This window comes from Pongo pygmaeus, chromosome 16, assembly GCF_028885625.2.
Source record: "Pongo pygmaeus isolate AG05252 chromosome 16, NHGRI_mPonPyg2-v2.0_pri, whole genome shotgun sequence".
NCBI lineage: Eukaryota > Metazoa > Chordata > Mammalia > Primates > Hominidae > Pongo > Pongo pygmaeus.
The window spans coordinates 68,391,343-68,416,463 of NC_072389.2; the positions used below are offsets into that span (position 1 = coordinate 68,391,343).

At 45.0% G+C, this 25,121-nt stretch overlaps 1 long non-coding RNA gene across 1 annotated transcript in view; it reads right to left on the reverse strand.

The window, feature by feature from the left end:
• LOC134738240 (uncharacterized) overlaps positions 1–12,582 on the reverse strand; it is a 59,981-nt gene extending 47,399 nt beyond the window's left edge. Inside the window, exon 1 of the long non-coding RNA XR_010123842.1 lies at positions 12,488–12,582. This is a non-coding gene — a long non-coding RNA (uncharacterized LOC134738240). The remainder of the gene's footprint in view (positions 1–12,487) is intronic.
• Positions 12,583–25,121: the final 12,539 nt, after the last annotated feature.

Here is a 25,121-nt window from a genome sequence, read left to right on the forward strand (position 1 = left end):
AATCTCAAATTTCTTATGTGTAAAATGGGGATTCTAATATTGAATTTACAGAGTTTTTGTGCTGATCAAAGGGCATAGTTAGCAAATGTCCTTTATTCCAAATGTTGTCCAAGATAAATAGCTGTTATTATTTCTTTTCTCTATTTTCTTCTTGGTAGCAGAGATACGAAGTGATTGAGAACTCAATCACTTCTCAAGAACAGAAAAGGAATCACTTTCAATATAGTAGAAGGGGAAATGAAATAAAACATATTCGACTAATCCAGTAGAAGTCAATAAAGCAGGAAAATAAAAAGAGAAGGAAATATAAAACATGTATTTAGAAAACAAAAAGTGGTAGAAGTCGGTCAAATACATCAATAATCACAACAATTATAACAGATTAAACTCATCTGTTAAAGGATAAATTTTCAGATTAGATTTAATTTTTTCATTCATTCATTCAACAAATAATTATTAAGCACCTACTATGCATACTAGGCAGTGGTCTAGGCACTGCAATCCAGCTAAAAGCTATTCTAAAAGACACATTTAAAACCAAAAACAGGAAAGGATCAAAACCAAAAGATTAAGAAAAAATATTCCGGGTAATACTAACTAAAAGAAGTTGATCTTGACAATATTAATTTGAAACAAAATAAGCCTTAAGACAAAAACCTGGCAATAAAAAGTTCTTGATAAAGAACAATTCACCAAAAAAAAATATAGTTAACCTGAACCTGTGTAACCTTACAACACAACTTCGAAATATATAAAGCAAAAACCGACAAAAAGATATTATTGACAATTAATAATCAAAGTGGTAGATTTTAATCACTTCTCTCAGAAAGCATTGAATCAGACCAAAAAATTGTGAAGGATACAGCAGAGTTGAACCACAGTTATTTATGAAAACTTGCACCTCAAAAATAAAGAATAAACAGCTATTCAAGTACTTGCTTACAAGAACTAACCATGTACCCTAGGCCACAAAGAAAATATCAAAAGGCATCAAAGAATTGATATTATATTCACAAACCTCAGTGCAATAAAATTATAACGTCAGTAACCAAAACATTTCCACACAACCCATGTGTTAAGAAAATTTCTGAATGCCCCTCTAAATAATTAATGGGTAAAAGGAAGAATAATCATGGAAATTATAAACTATAACTTAATAACAATAGAATATTATATAGCAAAATAGTAAAGAGTAACATAAATATGGTTACTGTCCCACAGACAACTCCACAGCACAAGGACATCCCAAGACTAAGATACCAGATGGGAACCCTTAAAAATAGGGCAAGTGAACAGAAGAGTTTTAGAAGGACTGAACAAGACTATCTCTCAAATAGCATTTTTTTTTTTTGAAACGGAGTTTTTCTCTTGTTGCCCAGGCTGGAGTGCAATGGCGTGGTCTCGGCTCACCGCAACCTCCGCCTCCTGGGTTCAAGCTATATCCTAGTCATCTTCATCTGTGTAGAACCACATACAGTAGGCATTCAGCAAGTCTTTGTGGAGACATCTTTGGGGCCTGCAGCCCAGTGCTACTTCTTTAACTGGCTGGAGCGTTTCAAACCATGGCCTGCCTGCTATGGCTAGAGTGAAGATACTTACCCTGGTTTTCAGGGGTGTTCCAAAAAAGCTCCCACCATTGCTGGGTCAGAGGGAGCCAGAGAGCCACATTCCTGCCACATCATGCCCCCATCCACCACAGTGCAATGACACCCCACTGGGGACCACTTTAAATCAGAGCCCAGGATTTATTTATTTATTTATTCATTTATTCATTTTTGAGAGAGAGTCTCACTCTGTCACCCAGGCTGGAGTGCACTGGCCCGATCTCGGCTCACTGCAACCTCTGCCTACTGGGTTCAGGCAATTCTCCTGCCTCAGCCTCCCGAGTAGTTGGAACTACAGGCTCTCACCACCATGCCTGGCTAATTTTTGTATTTTTTAGTACAGACGGGGTTTCACCATGTTGGCCAGGCTGGTCTTGAACTCCTGACCTCAGGCAATCCACCCGCCTTGGCCTCCCAAAGTGCTGGGATTACAGGCATGAGCGCATGATTTTTAATAGATGTCATTTTTCAATCTGCCCCCTGGAAGTCTGGAAATGTTCCAGACAGGTTTGGCCTGAATCCTGTCTGGAAATTGGTGTTCACCTGCTTTTGCAGAAAGGAGTAAGATTTCACTCTGGGCAAGGAAAAACCTCATTAAAGATTCATTTATCTTCCTGGGGAGCCATTTGCCTGAAACGAACTGAATCTTAAAATGCAAATTCTTTCTCAGGGAATGAGTGTGGCAACTGAAGCTGTAATACCTCTCAGAATGATTTGAGAGCAATTCTTCTACTATTACTATCATCATCATTATTATCGTTATTTCAACCCAGCCATTAGGTTAATACTATTAAGTCAGCATTTTCAGCAAATTGTTAGTGGCGTGAAAGTGTGTGTGTGTGTGTGTGTGTAGGGATTACAGCTGTCATCATTTCTATCCTGTTGTAAGGTTTAATAATTTAACCACAAGTATGTGCTCCAGGCTGAAAGCCGATGAGTGAGAAGGAAGCAGGGAGGAAGGGGAGTGCCCAACTATACACTGTCCCATTAATATGAAGGTAATCAGCATGACTGTTGGATGAAGTAGAGCACGGTCCATGAGGCCACAATAGAGCACACGTGTACACATCAGCATCTCAGCACTTTTCATGGACCCTGGTCCTCTCTGTGGCTAGGCATTGGTGGCAGCCCCAAGAAGCCTAAGATGAAATTGACTTTAAAAAGTGGAAGCAGCAATGTGGTTTGTATCCCCCCGGGAAGTATGGCTTGATTTATTACCACATCCCCAATTACCCAGTGCTTGACAGAACTGGTCAAGCAGGGGAGGGGGCCAATAGTGTTAGTTCCCTTCCATGGAGAGTCATGGCAGTGTCACTGAAAGTGTGGGAGTGTTGGAGTCAGCTGAACCTGAGTGTGAATCCTCGCTGTGTGACTGCACAGGTCTCTTAACGTCTCTGGGTCTGTTTCCTTATCCACAAAATGGGGGCTGGAACCCTTTCTCCTAGGATGATTATGAGTGTTAAACTAGAAAAATTCACAGACTAGCTCACCGTATGCACATGCATTGTAGGCACTCAGTCAACAGCAGCTACTCTGCTGCTACAGCTGTTCTGTTCCAGGTTTGTCTCCTAGCTGCTGCAGGGCCCAACTCAGTGCCTACCTCAGGGCTCCAGCTAGGGCCTTCCAAAACCTCCACGGCCAAATGAACTGTCCTGAAGATATCCAGGAGGAGGCACCCCACTCCTGGGGAATCTCTTTACTCTCCCTGGCTCTGGGCAGTAATCTGAGATGTCAGGCTGGGTGTTTCTTTTAGAGGACAATGTGTCTTCAAGTACTGCCAGGGCAGTGATGAGCAGGTTGTGCATGGGACGGACCCTGGGGGACTGACTGTATTTGGGTCTCCCTTTCCCAGAGACCCCCTGTCAATCTTCAGTGTTCCTCAGGAGGCACTCACCTGACATCACACCCCACTAAACACACACACATACATCAACAAGAAGAGCGTCAGCTTCTTTTTAGGAAACTTTGGCTCCAGCTAAATGAATCGGGGCCATCATCACAATATCCCTGTCCAGAAAATGAACATAAAGATACATGAATAATCTTGTCAGTGGTTTAATTCCTCCACCCTGAAATTTACTATTTAAAACTTGGAGATAATAAAGAACTAGAAATTACAGGGAGAAAACGATCTACCAAAAACCTTCGGCTAACATTTAGCAATATCTCTTGCAAGTCTCTCCTTTACGCATATTTCATTTCATATAGTAATGATCATCTTAGATGTTTGATATTCATTTATGTGTCCTGCTTCTCTCACCTAATTTTATAGAGTGAGCATCATTTTAATGTTGCATAATATTCTCTAAGAAAGGATACACCATGATTTATGCAACCACCTCCCAATCATTGGAATCTCAGATTGCTGCCAAAACATTTGCTATTGTAAATGGCATTATGAAACAAATCAAGCCTTTTCTACTTTGGGTTCCTTGTTGGTTGGTTGGTTGGTTGGTTGGTTGGTTGGTAGGTTGGTTGGTTGGTTTTATTTGTTTGTTTGGGGTCTTTTTTGAGATGGGGTCTCACTCTGTCATCCAGACTGGAGTGCGGTGGCACTATCATGGCTCACTGCAGTCTTGAGCTCCTGGGCTCAGGTGATCCTTCCACCTCACCCTCCCCAGTAGCTAGGTGCTTGCCACCACACTTGGCTAATATTTTGTATTTTTAGTAGAGACGGGGTTTCATCGTGTTGCACAGGCTAGTCTCAAACTCCTGGGCTCAAACAATCCACCTGCCTTGGCCTCCTGAAGTGCTGGGGTTATAGGCACGAGCCACCGCACCCAGCCTGCTTTGAGGGTTATTATCTCAGGAATTATTTTCTGGAATGATAAGTATAAGATTAAGTGTTATAAGGCCCCTAATATGTATCACCGACCTAATTTCCGAAAGAGTTATATCAATGTATATACCCCTAAACATTTGCTCCTGATCTTCACAGATATCCACTCTCACCAAAAAAATAAATAAATAAATAAACTCAACATCCTTAGAAAATGGCTCAAGTAGACGGCAGAACATTAAGCCATCACTTCCCAAAATGTGGGTCCCTCCCATGCCACTGTAGTATAGGAGATATTAGAGCACATGTAAACTTTTTTTTTTTACTTTAAGTTCTGGGATACATGTGCAGAACGTGCAGGTTTGTTACATAGGTATACAGTGCCATGGTGGTTTGCTGCACCCGTCAACCTGTCATCTAGGTTTTAAGCCCCGCATGCATTAGGTATTTGTCCTAATACTCTCCCTCCCCTTACTCCCCACCCACTGACAGGCCCTGGTGTGTGATGTTTCTCTCCCTGTGTCTGTGTGTTCTCATTGTTCACCTCCCACTTATGAGTGAGAACAGAGCAGAAATAAACTTTTAGTATATATTAGAAAAACTATGAAACACTCAAAATCCATGTTTCTTTAAATATTATTATTGGGCCTTGGCTAAAGTGTGGGTTTAAGGTTCTTTTTTTGTAGGTGTGTTGAGTTCAAACTGTACACTACTATGGTAAAAGCTATAAACATACAGCAGGAAACTGCCCTGGTCTGTCAGGCAAAGCACAGTCATGCCCTTAGAAAGAACAGGGCAAGGCAAGGAAAACTGAGTACAGTCATGCCCTTAGAAAGAACAGGGCAAGGCAAGGAAAACTGAGTGAAAAACACTGGCTTACATGCACACACACACACACACACACACACACACACACACACACACACACGGCCACATGCTAATGCACAGCCCTTTAGGGTTGAGGGTGAGGTGAGGGCAGCATTCTATGCTATTATCAGACATTGTTGCCTTAGTGAGAACGAGGTGTCTAAGGGAGCAGAGAGGCCAGAGCATGCCTGAAGGTATTAGACTCCGCCATGGGGGATTAGGGCATGGGAGAAAGGCAAAGACAAGAACAGGCAATTCAGAGGGAAATTGTGTAAACTACTTTCTCCAGTTTCACAATTCTGCCTTGAAAATCAAGTATGGTCGAAGAAAAGCCAGGCCTGTTTCTCTGTTGTTCAAACATCCAGGCGTGTGGCAAGAGCTTGAGCTTTGGCTCAGCTGCACCTGTGCTCACATCCTGGTTCTGCCACCTTGCAGCTGTGTCAGCCTCAGTTTCATCACCTTCGTGGGGATGGTAATAATACTTATTTCATAGCACCACTGGAAGAGAAAGGGTTCAGTGCCTAGCACACAGACAGGCTCCCACAGATCCCAGTAGTAGGAGTCAGGGGGAGGGGAGGGGAGAGCTGTAGTAATGTCGAGTGGTAACACCGAGGGAGGCAAAAGAGAGGGGGCATGATATAGTGTCGGGTAGTGTAATGTTGCCCTACCCAATCTCTTTCAAAGCAGTCCCAGCAAAGAGAGGGGCCTGACTAGGGAATGCCACATACCCATCAACTTCCAAGAGCCAGTGAGACCGGTAAGAACTATCTAGAACCCAGAATCCAACTGTACTGGGTTGCATAGTGTCCCCCCAAACTCATGTCCACCCTAAACCTCAGAATGTAACCTAATTCAGAAACAGACTCTTTGCAAATGTAATTAGTTAAGGACTGAGATGAGATCCCACTGAATTTGAGTGGGCCCTAAGTCCGATGGCTGGTGTCGTTATAAGAAGAGGAGTGAACTCATGGAGACACACGGAGGGAGGAAGTCCGCAGGAAGATGGAAGCAGACATTGGAGTTATGCTACTATAAACCAAGGAGTGCCAGGAGCCACTGGAACCCATAAAAGGCAAGGAAAGATTCTTCCCTAGAAGCTGTGGAGAGCATGGCCCTGCTGACACCTTGATGTCTGACTTCCGGCCTCCAGAACTGGGAGAGAATAAGTTCCTGTTGTTCTAAGCCACCCACTTTGTAGTAATTTGTTACAGCGGCCACAGGCAACTAACAGACCAACCATCTCAATTCACAGAGGAAGAAAGCAAGTCCTAAAGATGACAGTCACTGTCGACCCACAGAAAGCTATCAGCCAAACAGGGGCTAGAACCCAGTTTCTTGGCCCTCGTTCAGGGCTCTTCTCCCACTTTACAGAATCCTCCAAGTCTGTGACATCGAATAGGACTTCACATCTAGATTACAGCCAGACAAAAGGCCGATTTTGACAGGGCCGCTCACCTCTCTGTGTCTGTGTCCTCCCCAGAGAGCACCCAGTGAGTAGAATTCACTTTTCCTGATCATGACTGACTGCTCAGTTCTAGGTAAGAGCTCTAACTGATTAGTCGGGCAACTGGTGACTGATGAGTTTGCTTGTCAGCTGTCATGACAGAGGAAACCCCAGTGAGCTCCCTCCCCCGCTGAAACCAATAGCAAGAAGTTCATCTCCATGTTGCTCATGCCACATGAAGGTGATGCATAATAAATGGGATAAAACCTAATAAATAACATACGATTTTGATATTGACTCAATGGGACATTGAACTCAATATCTGTTGAGTCAATGAATGTTGTTCAATAAATATGCCCAGGCATTCCTTTAAAAAGGCATGGAATTTTCTCTTCAACATATTAATAATAGTTCCATTTATTGAGCATGTACTATGGGCTGAGTATTATGCTAAGTATATCAGTCAGGCCCTTATATACTTAGTATAATACTCGGCCCATAGTAGATGCTCAGTATACCAGTTTGATGTATCAGATGCTCATATATCCCTAGCTGATATACTTAGTATATATACTGATATATACTAAGTGTTCAACTTGCTCCCCGACTGACATATACTTAGTAATAGTATATATCTAAGTACATACAGTAATAGCATGTATCTAAGTATATATAGTATACTAAGTATATATCAGTCAGGGAGCAAGTTGAATAGTCATATCAGGTAATTTGAGGAGAGTTGAATAAAGGAACTATTTACAAAGGTGTGGGTAGTGTGGGGAAACCCCACAGGTGCATGCGGTAGCCCAGGGTGGATAGTACCAGCCATTACCCCCAGGGCTGAAGGATAAAAGGTGGGAGATGAAGACAGGTATGTGGAGAGGGCAGTGTGACAGGAGCTGAGATGGGGTCAAGGGGCGCAGCCTGCGAACAGTGCCCAGAAGGGAGGGTGCTGGACTCACCCCTGTCCCCCACTGCAAGGTCAGAGGGGCAAACGACAGTTATCCCATCCTCTCATGATTGGATCTGGTTTGTGTCATTTAATTGCCTCGATAATCCTATAAAGTAGGTACAATTATCACCAGCCCATTTTAGAGATAAGGAAACTGAATTAAAAGAAGAAACAGGTTGCCCAGTTGTGGTAATCGGTGGGCCAGGATTTCAATCAAATCTTTCTGATTCCATAGACCATAAAGTCTGCAGGATAAACTTGCTTCACGCCATAAACTTGCTATGAAATTGGCAAGATTTATTTTTAAAAATAACTTTGTAAAACTGGATTAGCTATTCACCTTAGCTAAAAGTGTTGATGCCCTTTCACCCCGCTTTAAAAAATCAAATAACTTGTATATAATTTAGTTGTTTGGAAATGGAAAGACGAATTCGTGGGGTAACTGGTGAGCCAGATAAAACTGCGTTTAGTCTCTAAACTATGGGGATCTGAAAATCCTGTGTAAGTGTTCAGAGAGAAGAGATGGAGAAAAGATGTTTTGTTTGTTATGTTTTTTGTTTTTAGAGAGGGAGTCTCACTCTTTCTCCCAGGCCGGACTGCAGTGGCGCTATCTCGGCTCACTGCAAGCTCCGCCTCCCGGGTTCATGCCATTCTCCTGCCTCAGCCTCCCGAGTAGCTGGGACTACAGGCGCCCACCACCACGCCCGGCTAATTTTTTGTATTTTTAGTAGAGACGGGGTTTCACCGTGTTAGCCAAGATGGTCTCGATCTCCTGACCTGGTGATCCGCCCGCCTCGGCCTCCCAAAGTGCTGGGATTACAGGAGTGAGCCACCGCGCCCAGCCGAGAAAAGATGAAATAAAATGCAGACTATGGGTACCAGAAGGGATTTTGGAGATGAGCAAGCCCCCAGCCCAAACCCATTGCACAAGAAGACCCTGCCAGGGGAACTGAGTCACCAGGGGCAGGTGAGTGTGCTGCACAGTGGGTCTCCTTGCAGATGAGGCTGGAAAGCTCCCCAGCCTCTACCACCTCTCTCCACACACACACCATGCCCGACCATGTGGAAGAGCTGTCTGTTTCTTGAGCATGCCTGCCCAGGCCCCGGTCTTTGCTATTGCTAGTCCCTCTACTTAGGAGAACTAGAAAAAGCAAAAAGCCGTAACATTGTTTCAAGTGCTACACATGCTGCTAATTTCATCTTTGGAACAACCTGTTAGATGGGTACTATTACTATTCCCAGCTGACATCTGTAGGAAACAAGCACAGAACAGTTATGTAACCTACTCAAGGTCACACAGCCAAGACGTGGCAGAGCAGAAATTCAAACCCGAGGAATCTAATCCAAGCCCTTGCTCTTTCCTACTGAATTCCACTTTTTGGAATGCCCTAGCTACTTCCTCCCCACCCTCTGTTCAATTAGTTGCTATTGCTGTCTCAAAAACCTTTAGCTCAGGGATCTTCAAAATTTTCTACCAGGGGACTTTGAATGTCGGAGGAGAGTGAATAGGTGCCCGTGGGGGTTGGGGCCGTAGCCTGAGGAGTCAGTCATGTGGGAAAATTGTCCTTGCAGTCTCTTGTTTTAATTTTAAAATTCATCCAAAGTTTGTACTCCTTTACATAATATTGTCATGTTTGTTTTATTTTTTTAATAATGTTTTTAACTACTTACCATCTTAACAAACCAATGCTCTCAAGAGAGGCACCAGGTTTATCCTATGGTGGCTATGATAAACACAGGTTTATCCTATGACTTCACCTACCCCATCGCACAAGCCCCACATTCTCCAGAAATGTGAAATCTACTTTAGTTCAAACACCACTTCTTCAGGTAAGCCTTCCCTAGCCCCACCCCACCAAGCAGGGCTAAAGCCTGTGCTCACCAAGCAGCCGAAGTATACCTCTCATTTCCAAAAGGATCGTCAACTCTCTCATCCCCTAAGACAGTGACTTGTCCTTTCTTGGTTAATTAAGGCAGCTGCCATTCAGGACTATTAGCATCAATAGGCCCCATGCACAGGAGGTGAAAAACCAAATGCTACCCTGCAAAATGATGTGGCCGACTGAGGAAGGTGGAGGAGTGCAGAGCAAATTGAGGAAACGTAAGCTTTCTCCAGTGAAGTGTTGGTGAAGGTTTATTGACCTGGGTGTGGGGAGGACAGCCCTGATTTGTAGTGTTTGCCAATTTCCAGGTGTAAATACTCCCACAATGGCTGATTTCAATGGGCCTGGAGTTGGGTAGTGATGTGCAGCAGTGTATTCCACCATTATAGACACAATAGATAATAGTAAAGTGTGGCAAAATAATTAGGAAGTAATGCATTTTTAGCATGTATTAAAATTTTTAATATAATGTATTTAATTACAAGTTTATGGAATTTACAGTTTAATAATGGTGGCAATGTTTAACAACTGGCTGACAAAATTCCTGAAAATTTCCATCAAACAGCTCTTGTAAGCCAGCATGGACCATCTCCAGCACACTACCAAACAGCCGAATTTCTGTGTGTGTCTTAAACAGTACTAGTTCCCAAAGTTAATTACTGTTTGGGGAGAAGATTGCATGTATAATTTAGTAGTGCTATTACATCATAGAACCTGCATGCATGCAACTCACACTGATGGGACTGTTGAGAAGAAATCCAATGAGAAGGATCCACATCCACCACTGGCTGTGGACTGCAGGACTTGGAATTCCTCCCTCTTTGGTTCTGGCTGGGCCCTAGCATTTGAGTGGCCATGAGAGAGGTTGGAGAGGAAGGGATTGCTTAGCAAAGGGCTGAATGGGCAATATTCTAGAATTAATGTCCCTGGGCCGGGGCATTGGAAGGAGGGCATGGAAAGGATGCATCTGGAGAGTTAGAAATTTTGGTGGGGAGGGGCAGGAGTTTTCCAAGGGAGGTGGATGGAAACTTGAAGACCTAGACTCTTGATAAAATGTGCCTTCAGTCTTCCCATGAAAAGAAAACTCAGTGAAGCTTGTGTGGAGCCAGCCCTGAAGGAGTCATGAAAAACTGAGAGACTTTGCACCAGGGAGTACCCAATATGATACCCTAGTCAAGGAGCAAAGGCCATGTTTGGCTTCCAGTGAGCCACTGGACTTGGTACTAGGAGAGGACAAAGAAGGAGAAAAATCAATTCTGGCCCTCAGGGAATTTCCTGAGTAGAAGTATGCACAAATCATTAATTCCAAGGGTGAGCTCACGGGCTCCCCTGTGAGGTTGGGAGACTCATCTAAGGTCCCGGTAGCCGGATGAGGATGCTGCCAAGGTTTCTTCCTCCTTAATGGATGCCAGCAGCTCCCCTCCTCTCTGGATCAGGTATAGGTGCTGAGGGAGGCTGAGGACAGGGGCAGAATATCTCCAACTGTGGGGACTTCTGGACACGTGGGGTTGTCAGTGGACTTCCCAGTGGTGGTTAGGGATGGTTGGCATGGAGAAAGATGGGAGGGAGCACCGGGCAGGCCAGGGAAATTGGAGGTGAGAAAAGGTAAATTATACCTGGGAAACATGCATCAGTTGAGGCTCCGGATGGTGCTGGGGGTTCAGGTGGGAAAGTAACGTGAAACAAAGTTGGAAAGGCTGTTTGAAGCTTAATAATGATAGCCTGAGTGCCTGGCTAAGAATTTGACAATTTCACGACTCACTTTCCTTATATATAAGTCAGGGGAAGGGAGGGGGAGTTCACATTTATTTGTGTCCTTATTTGATTGATGTCTATCTCATGCATGAAACTGTAAGCCCCGAGAGGACAAGGGGCACTGTGCCTGACTTGGCTCACCTGGAGAAGTGCCAGGCATGGAGCAGATACTTGGTGACTGGTCACTAAATTAATTAATGGTCAGAGATTTTCAACTTGTATTTTTGATGTTAGAATTCAAGGTAGCCTCAGGCACTGGGGAGGCCCAGCCAGGAGGCTCCAAGTGTGGTAGTTCCACTTCCTCCAGCCATCTGTGTGCAGTGTATGTATATTATCTCATTTGAAGCAAGAGTTCATTAACTTAAAAAAATACAAATTTGGAAGCCACTGGAGCAGGTGTCCTCAAAGGGCCTTACTGTTCTATCCTAGTGGCCATCACCCAGAGGCTGGTATATGGATAAGCCAGGCCCAGATTCTCTAGCCCAGGGGCCTCCAACCCCCATGCCACAGACTGGTACTTGTCCATGGCCTGCTAGGAACCAGCCACACAGCAGGAGGTGAGTGGTGGTGAGCCAGTGAAGCTTCATCTGTATTTACAGCCATTCCCCATTGCTTGCATTACCACCTGAGCTCCACCTCCTGTCAGATCAGCAGTGGCATTTGATTCTCACAGGAACACAAACTCTATTGTGATCTGCACATGCGAGGAATCTAGGTTGTGCACTCTTTATGAAAATCTAATGACTAATGATCTGTCACTGCCTCCCATCACCCCCAGATGGGACCGTCTAGTTACAGGAAAACAAACTCAGGGCTCCCACTGATTCTATGTTATGTGGAGTTGTATAATTACTTCATTATTTATTAAAATGGAATAACAAAAGAAATAAGATGCACAATAAAAGTAATGCACTTGAATCATCCCAAAACCATCCCTCCCACCCACACTGGTCCATGAAAAAATTATCTTCCACAAAACTTGTCCCTGGTGCCAAAAAGGTTGGGGACCTCTGCTCTAGCCCACCCTGTCGCCGAGAGCTGTACCAGCATGTTTGCCCACTGTAGAGGGCACCTTTCTGCAAATTCTGGGACTGATCACCAAAAGGGCCCTTTCCTTTCCCCTTTCCTGAGGCACAGGGAGAATGACTCAGCAAAAAGCCCATCCCGGTCCCTGCTCTTCCCATGCAGGTCCCGTGTCCTTACCCCTCAGGCCGGTGGATGCCCTGACCATGCTGGAGGCCACCTCCAGCTGTGCCAGCCGCCTCCAGTCCTTGCATTTTCCAGACCTAGATTTAGAGTGACCAAGGCAGTTGAAAAGAAAAAATATATATATTCTCTCTCCACACCCAGACTCCTCACACTTAAGTTGGGGAAATGCCAACAAAAATAGCATGATGTCATCTCCCGACTGATCCTGTTAATCCCTTTCCTGCCGAATATTGAGTCTTGGTTTTTATTTAAAAGCGATTTTATTGTCTAAGGCTGGTTAAAAGCCTCTGGGAGTTGTGCTGGGAAAGCTGGTGACGCCTTTGATGTGCAGAGTGATGCGGGGCCCTCGGCCCCCTGAGCCCCAATAAGGAAAGAAAATGGGATTTGCAGAAAGCTGGGAAGCTGGAGGAATTCTTTCTCAGACAGTGTGTGTGTTACCAATGGCATCTGGTTTTGCATTTGGCAGCCGGAGTGCCTTAGGAGGCCGGCCTCTCGGAAAGGATTTCTCAGCAATCCATGGCCTGTGAAGAGCCACACTCCCCCTGGATGCTGCCTTTCCTGCCCCCATCATCATTTGGGCACGCTTTGGGAACACTCTTCCCTCTGCTGAGCTTTGGATACTTGGTGAGGAAGGTATGGATCCAAAGCCCACCCTGTTCTAGAGGCAAGGTGAACGGAAGGCCAGGAGACGTGGGTTTGAAGCTCAGCTCTGGGCAACCCTGGAAAAACCACTTAATAACTCATCTGTCAGCCAGAAATAAGTATACCTTCCCTGTTACCTGCCCTGCATCATACATAACCACCAAAATATCAAAACAAAGCCATGCCTTTTCAAAAGCTCTACAACCTCAAGAGCCTTGTACTAATGCCAAGCTTTATGATAAATAGGGTAGTGAGAAGGAGAGGAAGAAAAGCAAAGGAATTGGAGGTGTTTGCAAGAGAGTGATTCCAATGAAGAACCATGGAATCTAAGACAGAAGAAAAAGGACATGAAGCCAGAAGAAGACTGGTGGACAGTGAGAAAGAACTGGGCTCAGTAGGTCTGGGTTCATGAGGAGGCTGAAAAATTGTCGTAAGGGGCCTAGAAGAAGCAAGCTGGAAGATCAAGAGATCATCTTGAGAGTGAGATGTCTGGGTTTGAGGTTTTATAGGGAATGTCATTTTGGTAATGGGAAGGCAGTGGGTAGCTAAGGTCTGAAACTGTTCTTGGCAATTAGGAGGTCATGTTTGGGATCCTGGAAAAGTCATCCTCATAGATGATAAAGGGCCCCGCGATGATGAGGGAGCTGGGGTGGAAAGGATCCAGGAACCCCGGTGCCAAGGTGGTCAGTGCATCGAAGGGGTTGACTATAAGTGAGCGTTAGGGATGGGGAGGGGACTGAATGACATTACTCTAAAGGAACTGAGCTTTCACAAGATGAAGGGGAGTTTAGGAGTGGCCTGGGGAGCCAGGATTCCAGCCTGTCCCGCTGACCCTGAGAGGGGAATGTGAGGAGAAGCAGCCCCTCTCTGAAGGGTCAGAGGGCAAAGAAAAGGGAATGTTCCAGGAAAGGCTAAGGGTACAGAGGAATGTGCTGCTTGGAGCAGTGAAGGGGTCAGGGAAAGGGGGATGGTGGCCAGGGCAGCCGAGAAGAGAACCGAGCAGTGTAGGGATAGAGTCTGGGAGCCAATGGGTGCAGGAAGAGGCCTGGGATACTGGCTGAGACTGAAAAGAACGGGAATGGGCCCAATGGGTTTCATCCACTGGGTCTCTACAGTGGGGTGAGGACTTGGGGCTAAAGACTTCACACAATGGCTTGGCCACAGAGTGGGTCTGGGCAGGCAGCCGCGATGGCTTTGGCAGGCCTCAGGTCTGCAGGCACCAAAGGGCTGCCTCCAGGAACCCTGCATGGTGGATGGCGCTTCAGTTAAGCGCTCAAATAGGACTTGTGAGGAGGGGTGGTGACCCCATGGGCCAGAGGGGTGGCTGGATCAGGGACTAGATGAGCTCTGAAGTCCATTCCATCACTGCCACCTGTGATCACATACTTCACAGCTGTCCCAAAGGTTGACCCAACTATGAGATATGCTGATTGTTTAATTTATAATTTCAACTAGCTGTAAACAAATGTGCCTTAACCACCAGAGGCTGAGAAAGGAAACTGACACCCTGGCCTATGCCAGAGGCCTGAGCACAACCACCTAGAGCCAGCCTTTGGAGGGTATCAGCAAGAGGCTGAACTGATGAAGGAGGAGGGAAGATGCAGAAGTCCTTGTTCTTGGGGCTCAGAGCAAATTGTGGCATCACATCTTTTAATATTGCTATTTCTGTTGCTGATAATGACAGCTAAAGTTTATTGAACACTTTCTGTGTGCTAGGCACACTATATGGCCTAGCTTGTTTATTCCTCATACACTAAGAAGGTGTTTTTATCCTCATTTTGTAGATGAGAAAACAAGTCCATAGGGATGAAGGAACTCGCTAAGTATTGGGGCCTGGACCCCTATGCAAAACTGACCCAAGTTCAAAAGATCAGAAAACTACAGCTCCAACAGGAAATATGACTCAATCAAAGACTCAGGAGGTCAGGCACAGAGCAAGGGCTGACATCCAGGTCTCCTGACTGCCTACTCATAGTTCTGTCTACCCCACCACACAGAGACGAAGCAGAGTGTCCACTTCTTCTGCCCAAAGGACATCTTGACTGCAGCCTCATGAAAGACCCCAAGCTAGAACCAACAAGCTAAGCCACTCCTAGATTTCGGACTCACAGAAACCATGAGAAATAGTCATTGTTTGTTAAGTCACTACATTTTGAGATCATTTGTGACACGGCAATAAATAATAGAGGGTAAACATCTATTGGCTCCTGTGTCAGGATTTGAGGACATTCCCTCTGACATTTCTACTCTCTGTCCTGCTGGAAAGTCCTTCATGATGAGACAGGGAAAGAGAGAGGCCGCAGTGCCCCTCTGTCCTCCGTAGAGCTGGAGACAGAGTGGACAACTGATGCTGCCTTTCTGGCTCTCAGCTGTGCTAGCCAACAATACTTGACCATTTCTACCAGCAAAATTCTTCTTAGAAGGTCTGGTAGTATTTTAGGCTTTGCAGGCCACATACAGTATCTGTTGCAACTACTCAACTCTGCCATTAAAGCGCCAAAATAGCATTAGACAATACATAAACAAATGGGCATGGCTGATTCTAATAAAGCTTTATTTACAAAATCAAGTGGCTGATTCAAGGGTCATACTGTGCTAATCCCTGGTTTAGAGAAAGGAAAAACTTAGTCCATGAAGGTCTGTGGCCAGGCAGGCTTAAAGAGCCCACAGGACACTTCCCATAGAGGGGAGGCTGTTCCTAAACTGCCCTACCCTTGGCCCTACCATTGCTCTACCTCTGCCCCAGGAAGCCAAGATATTTATCATCTCTTGCAAACAACCACCACATATGAAGATAGCCAAGGCAGCTCCAGGTTTGCTGAGAGTCTGAGCACCTGTGAGGGATATTACTAAGGAAATGTACACACCAGCTAGAAGGTTTCTTTCAACTCTGGGAGCGACAATGTCCAGACACTGCTCCAGTAGTTACTGCTTGCACACATATTACCTCCTTTATTTCTCACCTGTAATTATTATTGTGTAACAAATGAATCCCGAAACTCAATAACTTACTCACACGGCTGGCAGGTTGGTTCCTCTCCATACAAACTTCTCCATGAGGCTGCCTGGGTATCCTCACAGTGTGGTGACGGGCTTCCCCCACAACTACCTATCCAGGAGACCAAGGAAGAAGCCGCAATGCCTCTCTGACCTAGCTCTGGAAGTCACGCGTCATCACATCGACTGTCCCATTGTTCACACAGGTCAGCCCTGATTCCGTGTGAGATGGGACTATGCAAAGACATGGATACCAGCAGGCAAGGACCCCCATCGTGGAGGCTGGGTAGAATGAGTGGGTCCTGAGGTTAGTGCCCCATGGGAGTGATCACTACAAAAGCTCACCCACTTAAGTTTGGTAGTTGTGTGAGGAAGGGCTCTAACACCTGTTTCGTTGGTGTTTGTTTGTTTGTTGTTTGTTTGAAATGAAGTCTCGCCATGTCACCCAGGCTGCAGTGCAGTAGCACGATCAGGGCTCAGTGCAGCCTCGACCTCCTGGCCTCAAGCAATCCTCCCACCTCAGACTCCCAAGTAGCTGGGACCATAGGCACACGCCACCACGCCCGGCTGATTTTTGTATTTTTTGTAGAGAAGGGGTTTCACCATGTTGCCCAGGCTAGTCTCAAACTCTTGAGCTCAAGCGATCCACTTGCCTTGGCCTCCCAAAGTGCTGGGGATTACAGAAGTGAGCCACAGTGCCCGGCCTTCTATCGCCTATCTGCTCAAATCTGTATAGGTGACTTGTTCATAGGAGATGTTGATACTCAGGTACCGATGGCTATAGTTTTTAGCTACATTTGACCACAAGTTTTCACTGCTGGGGTTTCAATCCCATCTTCCTTGTTCTTCTGCCATTCTTAGGAATCTGCAGTGGACGTTTTTCATTCTGTTCTGACTTCCCAGCACCCGACACTTGCCTAGAGGAACTTCTCATTGTGTGACTCTTGGTGAGGGCAGGTCCCTGCCCGGTTCTTCAGTCTTTCTGTCAGTATTTGACTGACCCTATGTCACTCCAATAATCCTCTTGCTATTTAAATTAGCTAGTCAATCACACCTGTAATCCCAGCACTTTGGGAGGCGAAAGGGGGGCGGATCACCCGTGGTCAGGAGTTCGAGACCAGCCTAGTCAACACGGCAAAACACCTCTCTGCTAAAAATACAAAAATTAGTCGGGCATGGTGGCATGCGCCTGTAATCCCAGCTACTCAGGAGGCTGAGGCAGGAGAATCACTTGAACCTGGGAGGTGGAGGTTGCAGTGAGCCAAGGTTGCAGTGAGCCGAGATTGCGCCACTGCACTCCAGCCTGGGTGACAGAGCAAAACTCTATCTCAAAAAGAAAAAAAAAAATTAGTCAGTTTCTGTTGCTTGCAACCTACAATCCTAGCAGGTTCTGAGTCTCTAGCACTTACTCTCAGACAAAACTCTCCTGGTGCCAAAGCCACTACATCTCTGCTGCTGCTGTGGCTACAGTTGCTGAAGTTGAGCATAGACTTCAGAGTCAGACAGACCTAGATTTGAGTCCCAGCCCTGCCACTTTAATGCAGTGTGACTTTCTACACGTTATTTAACATCTCTGGACTTCTGTTGCTTCCCCTGCACGATGAGGGAAGTGATATTTAGCTTGAAAGACTGCTATGAGGATCTGCACATAGCATTGTGCCTGGCACAGAGTAGGTGCTTAGTGACTGCTCTTGTATAATAAAATATGATGGTGATGATGATGATGACCATGGACTTGTGCTGAAGTTTCTCCTGATGTGAACCCCGTCCAGGGTTTCTTACAGAGGCAAAGCTACTCCTGTTTGATGACAGGTCTCTGGAGCTACCTTGAATGGTCTGTCCTCTCAGTATCAGTTGCTCTTTAGAACCCTCAAAGCTGGTCTTACTCATGGAGTTGAATAAACTCTTTCAATAAGGAACTTGCTATAAGTCCCCTGGGTACTAGTCCAGAGCATGATTCAGAGACACACCCCCAACCCCTCCTATCTGCAATGCTTTGCAAATGGAGCTCTTTCTGGCCTGCCCTGAGATCCTAGAGCATCTAAGATGGGCATGCAACTTCAAGCCCCACTGTGGTCCTTGCAATCTGATCTCAGGTCATCCAGACCCTTGACCTGGCCTCACAGCCTGACATAGCCTCACAACTACTAGAGATACATCCTGGATGGCAAGCCACACTCTAAGACACTGTGCTCCAGCAGGAGCCCTGGTTTCTCCCATCCCATCTCTGAGCTGGCAGAGCTGTTGCATAGTGTTTCCATTTTTCTAAGGGTTGTTCCAGAGTCTAGGGTGTTCATGAGAAGTAATTTGCAAACCCCATCCCATGCTACTCTAAGAATTATACCCTCATACCAGTCTAGGAAAGAGTCTGACCCCCACCTTCACCCCAAATCATGGCATTGGGTGAGGTGGCACCTATGCTGGTTATGTGGGCACTACAGATAAATGGGCAACTGCAAGATCAGGATATCATTCTAACACAGAAAGAAACATCTCTTGTTCTAAGACTCCCTCTTTGAATAACCCAGTTAACCCTACAGGCCCCTCATTCGTCTTCCAAAGCACTGATTTGCCGCTTAGGACATATATTTGTTAGACTAGCAGCTGAGTAGTAGCCTCTATCTTTTCCTAGCAAGAGTATAAGCCACCTGGAGTGAGAGCCTTCTTACACTTTTCCTGTCCTCTGCACCTGGCACCTTGCCTGAAGATGAATCAGAGCTAACGAAATACTTGTCGAATGGCTGCTCCATGGATGACACAGAACACAGCTGCAGACCCTGACTACCTGGCCCAAAATAGCAAATACTGTGGGCCATGGGGCCGTGGAAACCTGAGGTGCCTCCCAGGGCCACAGCAGATGATTAAGAAAATTGGCCAAGAGATAGGATCGCACCAGCCCACAACAGCCTGTGCATTTTTGTCCAGGTTGGAGAGGCAGGACACAGCCAGGTCATTCCTGATAGACAAGACACAGCCACCCAAACACGGAGTAGAGCCCCCACAAGGCTGCTGCTCAGAACGCTCCTGCAAGCTCAGCTGCGATTTCAGGCCTGCTGGAGTGAGGTCTCAGGTTACACCAACTCCTCAGCTTCTCAGCTTTTGATGGGAGCTGCTTCTGGACAGGGACATCACCACCAGCCCATTAGTGAAGGAAATATTTGCCAGAGAGCGTCACCCTCCAGGAGGAGAATAACAACTGAAGGTCTATATTTCATCTGTTCCAGGACTCTTTTAGCTTAGATGAATTCCTTAATCCTTCTTCTCTACCCGTAGGCTCAAAGAGTTGCAAATCTTCCACACACTCAGTATCCCTTTTAAGTTTAGAAATTGACCTAACAATAATGCCTCCTTGCAATGTCCTTGTAGGTGGCCTGGTATGCACTGCCTGGTTTGCCCACATGTCAATACTGTGAGGCTGGACATGGGGATTGTTTGGTTTGGAGAGGTACTGAGTGATAAATAATGGAACAGCTACGACGGCTAACATTATACTAAACATTTTACAAAAAAGTAAGCCTCAGAACAACTGTATGAAGGGGGGAATGTCACTATCCCCAGTTTCAGATGAGCAAACTGAGGCTTAGAGGTGTTAAGAAACTTCCAAAGTCACCTAACTGGGAAGTTGTAAGACCATGATTCAAACCCAGGAACGTCTGGCTTCTAAGGACAGACTCCTAACGCTCACAGTCCACTTCTACCCACAGATTTATGAAATATCAATCACCGTGCTGCCTGCTGGAGACATAGGGACAATTAAGGTACCACCTTGTTGCTCAAGATTCCAACCTAGCCAGAGAAACAAACATTAGCATAATTTTTAATTATATATTACAGTGTGATATTTGTAATAATAAACATTATATGTAGCAATAGAAGGATGATGATTAATTCAGTCAATAAGGGAGGAACAGAGATTAGGGAAGGCATCACAGAGGAACATTCAAAAAATGAAACTTTATGATTCAATTTCTTTTCTGTTTTGAGTGTGTGATCTTTAGCCATCATCCATCCACACTGGCATCTATTGAATGAGTCATCCATCATCTGGGAAAGACCCAGGCAAAAGGGTCCCCTTCTCTGAGCCCACGCTTTATAGGTCTCACATATCACAAACCCAAAATAGATTAATGTGTTAAAGAACTTGAGAGCATTTCTGTTACTCAGGACTCAGAACTGAGCATCGGCACAGCACAACCAATAACCCTAAACACCACTCGGATGAGTAACACCATTCAGGTCCCAGAGAAACGCTTCTCCACGTCTCTTGTCCTGTGTCTGTGAATTAAAAGGAAACCTTGTCCAAATGCCATCCATGAAGATTTGTGGGTTGTGCCGCTGCCAGCGCTGGAGATGGACACCTCCCTTTGAAGGACAGGCAGGATGTGAGCCCGAGATGAATTCAGATAAGAATTAAGGCAAATTAGTTAACTTACCTTATTCTTCCTCACAGATTGCATGAATGCACAGATTCATGCAAAGTGCAATATCCTTTCCTAGGAATGCTAAATGTCTATTTCTTGCTTCTGTCAATGCTCCAATCTGTGATTCTGGAAGCAGTCAAAAATTAAGGCAGTATTCACAACAGCTACACATGATGGTTGGGGAATAGTTTGCAATATTAAACAAGTCCTAATACTTTTCATTTGTGTATTTGCAGGCCTATCCATAACATACAAAAAGCATGATATTAATTCTTTATGTTGGCCACAGGCAGACCTCAAAGGCTAGAATTGTATTAATAAATAGGTTTTATTTTATAAAAATATGATTAAAGATTTAATTACATTTTCAAAAGATTAAGTAATTTTAATCTAAGTGATGTCGATTTTTAAAGTTGATATGAATTTATTATAAATTGTATTTTGTCTTTTAATTTCAATAGATTGTTTTGCAAATTTTATTTACATAAATATTCGGTCATAGAAAAACATTAGATGGTGTAATGAACTGAGTGTTATGTCTTGCCAAAAGTCATATGTTAAAACCTTAATCCCAGTGTGATGGTATTTGGAGGTGGGATCTTTGGGAGGTAATTAGGTCATGAAGGTGGAACCCTCAGGAATGGGATTAGCGTCCTCATAAGAAGATGCCAGAGAGCTGGCTAGCTCTCTTTCCACCTCGTTAGGATGCAACCAGAAGTCAGTAGTCTGCAACCTGAAAGAGGGCCCTCACCAGAAACCGACCAGCCTGGCACCCTGATCTCAGACTTCCAGCCTCCAGAACAGTGAGGAATAAATTGTTGTTGATAAGCCAGCAATCTATGGTACTTTGTTATACAACCCAAACTGACTGAGACAGATGGGTTTGCTCCCCTCTTTAGCCTCACTCACTTATCTCCCTCAGGATCCCTCCTGGGCCAGCAAACAGCAGATTGGCCAGGTGTGGAGCCTCACTCACAGCACCTGGCTCAGCAGGAAGCATGTAAAAGGCCCCCAGGCCAGGACAGGAGGGGCCTCAGTTGCAAGCTATTTTCACTGCTACTACATATACTGCTTGGGGCCTCATTTGCAAGCTATTTTCACTGCTACTACCTATACTGCTCAGTGCCTCAGTCTGTCTTGCTTTGACCTGGGCCTTCTGACTGTCTCCTGGTACCTACCTATTCACGTGGCTTCCTGATCTGCTTTGACTGATAGCTTTAGTCACTGATCTCTTGAGCCAGGTCTTTGTCAACCTTGCTCTGACCATCACAACCCTTGCTTCCTCCCCACCAAGTATTTCCTGATATCCATTGGCCTGCAATGATACAGGGAAATAAATATTAACATGTTTTTGAATTATACATTACAGTGTGATATTTGTAATGATAAAAATTATGTGTAGGAATGAATCAAAGGGTGGTTATTAATTCAATCAATAAGGAAGGAAGAGAGATTAGGGAAGGCTTCCCAGAGAAACACTTATTAAATGGAACTTTATCTATGGTTCAAATTATTTTCTATTTTAACTGTGTAATCTTTAGCCATCAACCATCCACACTGGCATCTACTAAATGAGTCATCCACCACCTGGGCGAGGCCCAGACAAAAGGGTCCCCTTCTATGAGCCCATGTGCTTTAACAGGTCTCACATATCACGACCCCCCCAAAAATTAATGTATTAAAGAACATAAAGTAATATGAATATATACTTCAAAAATCAGAGCTCTCCCCCCTCCCTTATCCACTCCCCAAGAATATACAGAGAATGGCCTTCTTCATCACTCATTTCACATAAATCATTGTAGAAGCTACCCTGATCTTAGCTTCACCCTCTGCCCTTCAGGATAATTCATAAAAATCATTAAGCACTGAAATCATCCAGTTCAAACACTGTCTTTTTACAATTGTAGAAACTGAGACACAAGGAGAGGAAATGACCTTCCCATGATCACCCAGCAACTGAACTGAGACTAGAGCCAGTCTCCAAGCTCCAAGCCCACATCCACACTCTGGTTCCAAAATGCCACGTATCCAGATAATTGTGTGGCATTCCAGCAGCACCCCACCCTAATCAATCTCCACATGACATCCCATAGGGCAGTTATTGTGAATTGCGGGGGGGCAGAAGTTGGATGCTGGGTGTGCAAAGGAAAAGCGAGGGAGGTTGTTTCATAAATGACACAATGGCACGCTCCAAAGTTGAGTTGCAGGGCTTCTGCTGCCCTGACAGACTGCATGCCTTTCTGGAGACTAAACATTTTCACAGTTCCTTTGGCCCAAGGGTTATTTTCTTGTTGGAAAAAATGGAAAAATTCCCCACACGGATGGCAAGAAAAATAACTTCAGCTTGACTAATCCAGAGACAAAGCTTCTTCTGAAATTGCAAAAGGATAGAATTGGAGGGGAGCAAACATTTCTTTTAAATAAACACAGAATATTTCTTTCTTTGCTTTGTTTTAGAGACAGAGTCTCACTTGTTGCCCAGGCTGGAGTGCAGTGGCATGCAGTTATGGACCACTGCAGCCTCAAACTCCTGGGCTCAAGTGGTCCTCCTGCCTCATCCTTCCAAAGTGCTGGGATTACAGTTGTAAGCCACCATGTCCAGCCCCACAGAATGTTTCTTCTGGGTTTCTTTTTATTTTCTCATGCCTAAGAACCCCTAACTGGCTCCTTAGAGAAAGGCTGGGTCCCATGGGTCAGAGGAGAAACTGGGTGGCCATGAGCCTACAGGAGAAGCCCCGAGCTGGGGCTTCTCCAGCTTCACTGGAGCTCCATGTCTGGCCAAGGCTGTTAGGAGCTGTGTCCCACAGGGCCTGGGCTGAGAGGGAGACGTGCCTTCTCACAGAATCCCCCGCATACCCAGATGAGCCCTCCTTAGAGATGGGACTATCAACTCTCCAAGACCCTGTTCATTACTTATCTTCAAAATGTGCCTCCTCTTCTTAATGAATGAATGCCTTTGGCACTAAGAGTTCTTTTGCTACAACTTGTTTCTTAAAATCAAAATAACTTAGGTTGATTTTATCAACTGCATAACTTACTAATTTTTTTATCTGATTTTTCTCAGTTCTTTAGCTAAAGAAAAATTCAAATTAGTATCTATGTTTAAAATATTTCTTCTATGAAGCCTGGGCAACAGGCTCTACAAAAAATTAAATAAGTAGCCGGGCATGGTGGTATGTGCATGCAATCCCAGCTACTCAGGAGGCTGAGGTGGGAGGTTCACTTGAGTCCAGTTCAAGACTGCAGTAAGCGAAGATCATGCCACTGCACTCCAGCCTGTGTGACAGAGCGAGACCTCATCTCTAAAATACATTAAAAAGGGAAAAAAATACAACTGTTGGAAAACACTGAAATTGTCAATGACTGCAGGTATCCTTGAAAACATTTCTCCTGTGAGATTAAGTAAATCATCTGTATGTTCATGGCATCTATTCTAAGAACCTATTGATGCCTTTAAGGGATGCTTACAGCTGCACTGTCATTAATGACTGTGGATATTGCTAAACAGCAGGTTACCATCTTCTAGAATTTGTATCAGTTTATCAAATGTAGTCACACATAGATGGCTTGCACTTGGCAAAAAAGTTAGGAATTGTCCTGGAAGGGTCCATGTGAGTTCAAGTTTTGATGCTTAAATGTCCCTGGCTTCAAAGTAGACCTGCGCTGCAAACCATAAAAACAGTTTGTCCCAGCCTCCCAGGGGTCATTTTACCTACCCTTCAAGATACCCACCTCACAGCCAGTGAGCATGGATGAAGCCCAGGGAACTGCGGTCATGACATGATCATGTGATATGAGTAGAGCATGAAGGAAAGAGCATCAGATTCCAGGCTGGGTGAATTAGGACAATGCTTTTCATACGTGACTATATGTTCACTCTTCTCTAAACTAGTATTCATAATACTAGCCCTCTATACCTCACAGGTATGGGAACCAAGTTGTAAAACATCTGGAAAATTACTTTACAAACTAGAAAGCACTTCTTTAAAGTAATGTCTTTTGTTCATAAAATCATGCATTCATTAAATATTTATTAAGCACCGACTGTATGCTAGGTACTATTTTAGCATTGGAGATAGAGAAATAAACAAATATGGCTATCTCTTTAAGAGATAAAATGTATTTTCCTCCTGGCCTTTAAGCTGAATAGCCCTTGGGACAGTAGTCAGTCTCCAAGATGGTCCCCAGGGACCCCACCTCCTATCGTTGTGCCCACCACACTGAATTGGGGCTGACCTACACACGAGAATATGGTAGAACCAACAGTCTATGACTTCCAAGACTGGGCCATAAAAGACACTGCTGCCTCATCCTTGGCCTCCTGGACTACTCGCTCTGGGGAAGCCAGCCACCATGTCATGTGGACACTCAAGAAGCCACCAAGAGGCTGGCGAGGAGAAATGTGGTGTTCTGTCAACATCCAGCACCAAAATGCCAGGCATGTATTACCTTAGAAGTAAATCTTCCAGCACCAGACAAGCCTTCAGCCGGCTGCAATCTAGCTCACATCTTGAGTACAACGTCATAAGAGACCTCAAGCCTCAGTTGCCAGCTAAATCACTTCT